Source organism: Microtus pennsylvanicus, chromosome 5 (assembly GCF_037038515.1).
Source record: "Microtus pennsylvanicus isolate mMicPen1 chromosome 5, mMicPen1.hap1, whole genome shotgun sequence".
Taxonomy (NCBI): Eukaryota; Metazoa; Chordata; class Mammalia; order Rodentia; family Cricetidae; genus Microtus; species Microtus pennsylvanicus.
This window is the reverse complement of record NC_134583.1, coordinates 21,844,122-21,854,392: the sequence shown is the minus strand read 5'-3', so window position 1 is coordinate 21,854,392 and position 10,271 is coordinate 21,844,122.

Genomic DNA, 10,271 nt, shown 5'->3' with positions numbered 1-10,271 from the left:
TTGTTGTACAACAGCCTGAGCTAAACACGCTGTGTCAATCCCATCTTTTACATTTTCCGGGTGTTTTCTTCTTAGATCATGCAACAACCCTGTCATTATTTTAAATATTTCTGCCTGTAAATTGCAGAATACTTGATCTGATTTTAATAGGACCCATGTGTGAAATCCTTTACTTTTTTTTTTTTTGTTAAATTCATCGTTCTGATTCTTTCTGCTCTTCAGTACAGCACAGCTTGGTAGCACTAGGTACGTCTTGTTGAAAGTATGTCCATAAATATGTCCCTTGCAGCATGGAACAGCTTGTTAAATTGGCAGTCCTCAGCAGTTTGCCTAGAAAAGTTTGCCTCACTTGTGATAGTCCAAATGTAGGGCAGAACACAGCGTAACTTTTTTTTATCTAATTTTACCAATTGACATATTCTTCAAATTTTTTAACTACCTCGTGCCTTTCTCTCACAGTGCCACCGCTTGACTGGAAAAAGCGGCTGAGCGCTCTCCCAAGGGCTGTGTGTGGATAGGGAAATCACCTGGGTTCTCAGCAGATCGCAACCTGGGGACAATGCAGTCACTTAAGCAGAACCTCCAAGCTGTTGTGGAAACAGGGTTCAGATAGGGCTGACCCCACCGACTCTGTCCCTGAGGTGTGGTGGTGCTGTTTCCCACTGTGGCAAGGGTGGGACTCATCAGATTTAGTCAAATATTACAGATTTCTTTATTGATTATGGGCGGTATTCTTCATGATGCTCTGTTATTGATGCAAATATCTTTACATCCTCTGATTTTCATATCTCTCCATGAGGATCCTATTTGACTCAGGAATGACTTGTCTAGAAGGACCCTTGACCCAGAATTTAATGTCACAGGATGAGTTTTCAAGGTCACAGATGTTAGTCCTCACCTCCAAGAGGAGGCACTGTTTTCTCCCCCATAATATTTGGAGCACCCAGAGCTACCACCCTCATCTTTGATCCTTGGGACACCAGAGAGGGCTCCCTGCCATCTTATCGTCATGCCGTTCAAAATTTGCCAAGTGCCATCCTAGGGGAAAACCACACAAGAAAACAAAAAGGAAACAGTACACGCCCAAACATTGCCTCTGTCCTGTGGGGGCACAGTGCAACACAGAGACTGTGCTCTGAGTTCCTGTCTTGGTGTCCACACTTTCCAGATGGTTCTATGTGCTTTAGGGTAAGTGGCCTGAAGAAAATGAATTCATTTTCCATGCTTAGTTCCTGTCTACAAATTTTACCACCCAGTAGGGAATTTGCCAGCCTCTGAAGAATCTGTTAGAAAACACTATTTTAGGAGCAATTTGTGAAGAGAGCCTTCTTGGAAATATTGAAATGCAAAGTGGACTGTCTAGAAATGACACCCAAACTTCTACTCCTTCACTGAACACAAGGTACTGCTCAAACTCCAGGTGAGTGAGGACCGTCACACTGAAACCATTTTAGTTCAGCTTAAGTTAGATGGTGTGAGACACACGGGAACCTTTGATATTTAAGAGTTCGGGCATTATTCCACAGCTCCCTTCAAACTGGCAGAATTTGGGGCTGTAGGGGTCCGAGTCTCACTTACCTGCAGGATCACCTTGCATACTCTGCCACAAATGTGCATTTGGGATCTACTTTTAATTTACTGACAAAGTCATGAATCTTGGATGATTCTTTTTTTTTATTGAGCTATACATTTTTCTCCAATCCCCTCCTTCCCCTCTCCCTTCTGCTTTCTCCTGTGAACCCCATTGCACCCAGTTTACTCAGATCATGACTTTTTCACCTTCCTATGTAGAACCATGTACGTCTCTCTTAGGGTCCTCTTTGTTGTCTAGAAACTTGGATGCTTCTAATCCATATTGCCCCATCAAATTTACTGTGTACCGTAAGTTTTTGTGTTGATAATACAAAAAATAAACAAAAATAAAGTGAAACTTTAAAATTAAATATAGTACTTAAAAATTAAATGTTCTTCATACTTTATTTTAAGTTAAAAGTGTGACAAAGACACCCTGAATGGTGGAACTATCATTGACTATTGAAAGAGAAAATTTTCTTGGCTGACAACTTAAAGAATATATATATATACACATATATATTACTTAAAAAAAAAAAAAAATATATATATATATATATATATATATATATATATATATATTACAAGTTTAGAGGAGTCCTAAAGCTCATTTGAAATAGCCATCCTGGATCACTTTACCTTTTTTTAAAAATTAAAAATGTAATTATTACCAAAAGCTGGACTTGTACGAAAATGTTTACAGATGTCTTAGGAAGAAAACAGCAGAATGTGGAACTAATTGTGTTGATTCAAGATAATTATGAAACACAAATGACCATTACTTCTAACAAGCCTCTTGACAATTAGAATTGGACTGTGGCGATCAGGCTCAAACCAAGTTAAGAAGAGAACAAAAGAATAGTGCGATGTTTGCGGGATAATAAGCACACCCCAGCCCCTCCAAGTTGGTGCACATCGTGCTGGCTTCTCAGAATTCCATTTCCCAAGTGTTTGACTGATTTGTACAGCAGAATGACACACTGATGTGCGAACAGCCTTCATTTCTCTCCATACTAGATTGCCAGTGAGATTTCCGTGCAAGGACTGGAAGTCGATCCCCCACGGGACTTCTAGATGCTCTCCCATGGGACTTCTAGATGCTACAGATGCTATCACAGACACAAACAACCCTAATGCCATTCCAATCCCGGTTGGGTTATTTGCAACCTGCCCGCAGCTTACGTGGCTGTATATTATGTTTTGGTAGCGTTCTGTTTAGCCCCAAAGTGGAACTGGGAGCATTGAAGGGACGATCAACTTCAGAAGCGCTAGAGAGCCAGATTTTTGAGAGTTCTATAGAATAAGAAGAAAGACTCTTCCATCTTTGTAGGAAAATCATCAGCTGTTATTTCATATTCATAACTAACTGAAATCGGTTATGAATCAGCTGTTATGTAAGTCATATACCAGCACAAACTAGTAGAAAAATAATGCAAGCCACAAAAATGATCTAATTGGACACTTCAAAAAAAAGTAAAAAGAAAAAGAACAGGTAACAACTTAATTATTTATATATATATAATTGTATGCATATCTATCTATATATTTATATGTTTTAATCAATATTTCCATCATGCCACTTGAACATGACAAGCATAAAATGTTGATGAGACATTCTTCTTGTATTAGGTCTGCATGTTTAATTTTGAGTTAATCACATTTTCTATACTCAGTAGCTCCCTGTGGTTAGTGCGTGCCATCTTGATCAATATAGCCCACGTCTATCACCTATATGCAGAGTTTCTAAGAGAAGATCTCCCCAAAGCTGAATATTTTTCCAAAGCAACGGAATGTTGTTATGTTGTTGTGCTCTGAGCGCGAGCCACTGCTCCTGCGTGCGGGCGAATGGCTCCAAGTAGGAGCCAGTGGGAAGCCTGCACCCTGCCCACGGATGTGAAAGATGCCTCGGGATTTGCCTGGGCTGTAGATTCTAGAATTGTCCAAAGCAGCTTTTATTTGTTTACTCGCTACATTTATCCGATTGTCATGTCAGACACTCGCGTTTGTACGGCTCTGCCTCTGCAGCGCTGTGTGACTGAACGGTACCTTACAGGACTTCAGTCAACTGTGTTGGGGGTCGCCTCACCTTAGTGGGTGCTTGTGTCTCCTCTGCCACAGACAGTGATGCAGTGCACTTGTCGCCTCTGGCTCGCACTGCTGTTTGGTTATGTGCAGACACATGAAGGAGCAAGGAGACATGTCAAGGAATGCCATGATAAGTCTGAGTTTCCCAGGAAAAAGCTGAATAATGAGCTTGCTTTTTAAGTTCAGAGTTTGTCATATTAATCTCTCATTTTAAAAAAAAAAATTCAGCTTCCTTGTAGAATTTTATATTGTATCTTGATTTCAAGTGAGAAAATTATTAGTCACACTTCTTAATTTGTTGAATGACATCATTGATCATCATAGTCTTTGCTCTTGACTAAATGTCTGGTTCACTTATAAGTGATATGTTTGTATCTCTCTCTCTCTCTCTCCTGTCTTCCTGCTCCGGTTCTGAAAGCTGCAGAAATCCAGCTCCTCCTGCCTTCTGACTCTGCTATTCTCAGTCTCAAGGCTGTGGCAACATCTGTGGTCCTCAGAGCTCATGCCCTGGTCCTGCCCTTCAAATTCACATGCCAGTTTATTCCCAGTGAAGGATTCTGGGGGAAACTTCATTATCAGGGGTGGCGGATGGGGTTAAAGATAGTCTGAATCTAAACCTCCACAGGGATAACAGATCATGTAGCGAGTAATAACTAGATGAGCTATCAGCTCTGTCCGCATAGACGGGAAGGAAAGGTCCAATACACAAGCCAGAGATGGGAGACTTTGCCAACCTCATTAAATATGAAGGACCCAAAATACTAGATTGTGCCAAATGTATGGACATCAGAGGAAGACTGTCAAGAGAACATTGCTGAACACTCTGCTCATACACTCTAGGATGAGGACAAGTAGGCTGAGGGTGTGGCTAGTTGTTCCTAGACCAGAAGCTTCTAGCCACTCTATGCTTCTCTGGCCCAGGCAGCTTCAGCTAAGCAGCATCTGTGCTGGGAGAAGAGCTTCTCCCTAGGTTTGATCCATGGTCTGGCGGTTTTCCATGAAATGTGGTTTTCCAGGCTTCTCTCGGGGAGGTGCAACGTAGGAGCAGAGGAAAGAGCAGGGTGATCTTACGACTTCCTGGGCCACTGCCTTGATGACAGCATTGACCACCTGGTTCCGTGTAGGGCGAGAAGGGGACTTGAGAATCATGTTTAAAGGCTGTTTTCTTATGCCCTGGCAAGTTAAGGAATGATAACTACTTTCTGCTTCTAATGCTTGGGAAGTTCTGCGCAGGTGCATCTGACCCAGGGCATATACAGAAATGAAAAGTAGTTGTGCAACAAACTGTTTCTAGTAGATTTGTGGCTTCATTGCTGGTATCAATAAAATGTTTTAGGGGAAAGGAATGCATCTTTAAAACAAAGAATAGTTTTTTTTTCTAGCTTCTGGGTCCTGACATACAGTCTAGAGACCTACGATAGAACCAAACATGACTGGGAAAATAAAATAAGCGTCAAAGAAATGATTCCTAATGATATTCAGCTATACTTGCAGATTGGTACCTAGCCTAGTTGTCATCTGGGAGGTTTCGCCCAGAAACTGATGGAAACAGATGCAGAGACCCACAGCCAAACATGAGGTGAACCTTAAGGATCTTGTAGAAGAGGGAGAGGAAGGACTATGGGAACCATTTGGGCCAACGACACCACAGGAAAACCAACAGAATAACTTGGCTTCAGAGAGGCTCACAGAGACTAAAACACCAACCAGGGAGCCTGCTTGGGGACTGTATGTGTGTTACTGTTGTGTAGTCTATACTTCTGAAACCCCTAACAGTGGGCGCAGGGGCTGTTTTCGACTCTGTTGCCTGCTTTTGGGACCCTTCCCTCCTACTGGGTTGCCTCATCCAGCCTCAGTGGCAGAGGAGGTTCTTAGTCTTACTGCAGATAGACTGCCATGGCTGATACACATGGGAGGCCTGCTCTTTTCTAAAGAGAAAGAAGAATGAGTGGACTGGGGGCGGGGAGCAGACATTGGCGGGAGGGACTGGGAGGAGAGGAGGGACAAAGGGGAAATGTGATATGGTTGAGGGAAATTTAATTAATTAAAAAATTTTAAAATAATAGATTTTATTCTTTTAAATTTTCATGCATTTATATAATATGTTTAACATATCCGGAGTCTGCTCTTCTTAAAGAACTACTCCAGGAGGTATTTCGGGAAAATAATTTAGAGAATATTCTGAGCTATGTATACTAAAAATCACGGACTGAGGTGAGAGGTCTATATTTCAGCTAGTTACCTGAGTGATCCAATGAGCAAACCAGTTGGTTTAAAGAACTCCTTTATAAAACTTCCTCGCCTCCCCAACTTGCCTGGTTTCCTTGGTGTCACTGATGTTTGGTGTGATTTTCTAAGGCAATCATGGTTTACAAAGAGTCATCTTGTTGCGATTTTAAAGGAAAGATGTTCATTTCTTGCTCCTGTGATTGTTGTGTGTGTGTGTATGTATGTATGTGTGTGTGTGTATATATATATATATATATATATATATATATATATATATATACACATCTATATGTATATATATTCATTTTTCCATTTTTAAAGATTTGACACTGTTTTTCAATTACAAAATAAGTAATATCTGCTTCAAGCATTGGCGGTTTAAAATTAAACGAGGCTCAAATGTCAGGATCCGTTCATTTATAATTGAACTGGTGGGGAAAGGGAAGCAGAGACAGTAGATTGTCCTGAGAGAGGGTGTGCTCCCTATCACAGAACCACCACCAAGGATGATTTATGATCCCCCCCCCCCCAATGTTTCACTTTCCTGTCCTATCACAGACTGTCACCCACAAAAGTCACATTCTTGGAAAGTCACAAACTTGACAAAGTTTGACTTTGGGTAGCTGTCTTTCCCCTCCCCCCTTCACTTAAATTTCAGTGTTTACTGCTTAGCAGTCTTCAGTTTGACACTCAGCAGACAGAAACTGGATTCTTGTGAGGATTAAGGGATTATTCACTCACCAGCTTAATCAGATTAATCATAGATTTTGAACAAGATATCTAATGCCATTTGCAGGATGGGACATGTGACCCCTTCTTGCTAGTTGACTTTGGCCTGAGCACAGAGACTCGTATATGTGCACACAGAAGCGCCCGTGTACACACAGATGTACAAACATATGTACATAGGATCGTAGGTACAAAATCATGGTCTTACAAATTTTACCATCACTTAAAGCAACAATTTAAATTTTGTAATTATGATTAATTAGTTTCTACTTCCTATTTTACCTAAGGCCAGAAAGACAGAGATTAACATGCCTTATATTGTTTGATGCTATTTGGACTCGTTAAAGGTTATTTAAATTTACTTTTGGAGATGGCCTTTTTTTGGCAAGTCATTTAAAAATCATTTTAGAAAGAAATCTGTAAGGAGGTGTAATTATTTCCATATTCACATTTCTATCATGCAGACTTTAAAATTTGAATATTACTAATTGAAATTATGGTACCCAAAGAAATATCCAGAAAGTAGATGATTATTATTTCAATTATTGCTCTTTCATTCCTATTAGGAGCTTAAGACCCAGTCTACATTTATTTAATAAGCTCCTTTTCCCCTTGCAGAAACAGGAGGCAGCAAAGACCCTTTGTACTGCAGAGGTATTAAATGAGGATTGGGACCAACTGGCCCATTGTATGAACTCTCATTTTAAAGTAGTCCAAGTTAAGCAGATTTTGTTGGATTTACTTTTATTTGGGTCTTATGTTATTTACGAGATAACCATCGTAATATTGGAAATATTCTCAAAGACAGAAAGGAGAAAATTAAAGAGTGAACCCTGTTTGTCCACACCATTATTCTGAGACATCGGAGCCAAGAACCCCTGAGGCCCCCAGGAGCAGAACTGAGATCTGTCTCCATATTGGCTGCGTGGTTCAGCATTCCACAGATTTTTATGGCTTGCTTTCCAGCTGGAATCAAACTTGTTTCTGGCATTACACATTTATTATACAATCTTTACTAATCTGTTTATAATGCTCATTAATGTTTGTCTGGTGTTGAGTTTTTAAAAACTAAACCTCTCTCTATGTATGAGAGGGGAGGAAGAGAGGGAGGGAGGAAGGAGGTAAGGATGAAAGGAGAGAGAGAGAGAGAGAGAGAGAGAGAGAGAGAGAGAGAGAGAGAGAGAGAGAGGTATATCCAGGTGTCTGAGTGTTAGACAGCCTTGGATATTGCTTGGTCTTCATTGTCTATCTCCAGACAGAATCTCCTGGTGCATGTGCCAGGTTGCCTTGATCATGAGCTTCTGAGAGTCTCCTGTTCCTGCTTCATATCTGCCCCAGGAATTATAGAATGAAAGAAGTGTGTTAGCACATTTGGCTCCACATGACTCTGAGGGACAGAACTCAGGACTTCACACTCTGGTCAGAGCTTTGTGCACACCTAACCATCTCCGCATCTTTAGACACTGACTTTAGTGTAAGGTAAATAACATTTAAGCTGGATACTGTTAACACTGATAATGTTTAGGCTGAATAGATGTTTATAGTTTTAAGTCCTTTTGCAGAACTATGAAATTCAAAGGTATTATGCATTTTACCATTGGGAAGACAAGCAGAAAGAACAGTGCTTTACCCAAAGCCTGTGGTAGGGTTAGCACCAATAAGAAAAATTATGACTCCATTCCTTTCGTGTTCTGTTTTGGAGTGTTTTCTAGTAATTGTGGGTGTGTAGAAAAGCAGATATACTTATTTTGCATAAGGAATGATGTGTGAGAGCAGAGAAAGAGGAGAGAGGAGAGAGAGACAGACACATACACACACACACACACACAGAGAGAGAGAGAGAGAGAGAGAGAGAGAGAGAAAGAGAGAGAGAGAGAGAGATTGTTTACTAAGTTTATATGTCTGGGTTTTATCACTGAAATAAAACAATGAATGGTTCCTTCCTAGTTAACACTGAAAACTAAAACAGAAGTGAATGATGTCTGCTAGTAAAAGATGAAACAGGAGCTCCTTTGTGTAGCCTTCTTACTGCCCTGAAGTCCAGCGAGCTTTTATACTGATTATGATTTTGAGGCATAGTTCCTGTAAGACCTAATTCTAACTAACCTTCGTTAGAGTGTCCTTAAGATGGCCCATTTCTCAGGCGGGAGGACTGAAACCCTAAGAGTAACAAGCACAGGCCTCATACATGGAAGGCAGGGTCTCTGTTTCATCACCTTGCCTATCATGATGTCTGTGTTTAACATCATGACTCCTTAGCAGAGTACGGTTTCCATCATGAAATCTGATACACTTAATGGCCATGTTCTATGTGCACCTGCAGGCTTAGCTTGCTCTGGTTAAATTTCATTTTTAACATGTGTCAAGAAGATAGTGTATGTCAGATACTGTGGGAAATGTTTCCCATTTACTGAAGTTAATCTCTCTTAGGAGATTGATATTGTTTTGCTTATTGGCAGACAGAGACTGTGAGGCCCAGAGAAAGCAGCTGGCCAACCCAACTCCAAGTCCAAGTGAAAATGCTGCCGTTCAACTCTAGCCAACTTCCATGTCTCTGACCTTTCTCTGCACCTTGACACATTGATCTTAGGCCCAGGGTGATACTCTACATGGTGGATCCTGGCTTTACTGAAAGAGACACAATCCAAGTCAGAAATGAAGGTGCTCATTGTATAAGACCTTAGAATCATCTTACTGCTATTTGGGATATGGGAAACCATCATCCATATTTATACATTTCAGTAATACTAATAGAATCTAGTCTCTCTTCCCTCTCCTGGGGTCTTAGCCATCTTTTTTTTTCCTCTATAAAGTTACACCTTGGTTTTTCATCAAATGTACTATATAATGTCTTATGATCTTCCCTCCTTTTGAGGGTGTAAGCTGTATTTGATGACTGTCTTGGTTTCTGACAAACAGTTCTTTAACTTTGCTCTAAGAAAGCAAAGCGGACAGGTTGATAGTACAAAGGTCAGGATCATCTACCTGACCAGGGAGAGCTGATTTCCAACTCTTGGTATCTGTGCTGATATGCACAGATGTGATATGCATAAGGAGAGTGCTGATTTATTCTGAAATCTGTGTGCTCAGGCAAACTGCAGTATAGGTTAATATTCAGATATCATAAGACATTTAGATAGGCATACTATTTTTAGAATTTTTGTTTATGTTTTTTTCTGTTTATGTTTTTAAAGATTGTCTTTAAGGCCATATGCATAAACATACGAGTTAGTAATATCTCCCTTGCATAGGGCATTCTTGCTCCTGGGTAGTATCAGGCCCTACATACTGTTTTCACTTTTTGCAGCATTAGGCATCAAGTCCATGCCTTAAACATATCAGATGTGCTCTACCACTGGACTACAGCTCTACTGTTGGCTTTGAAGTTCTGGCTCTACTTAAACTTCTTTCTAGCCCAGCCTCATCTGAAACTCAAGGCTGTTTTGCTTCTTCTTCCTGAATGCTAGAATTATATGTGCCACTGTACCCAGTTTATACACATGTGTGTTAAAGTTTAATTCATACTTAACAACTCCAGTTATGTATAGACATGGTGACATATACGTGTAATCCCAATATGAGAGTTAGGAGCTGGAGGATCAGGAGTTCAAAGTCAGCCTTGGGTACACAGATTTCAGGACCTCACTCTGCCAACA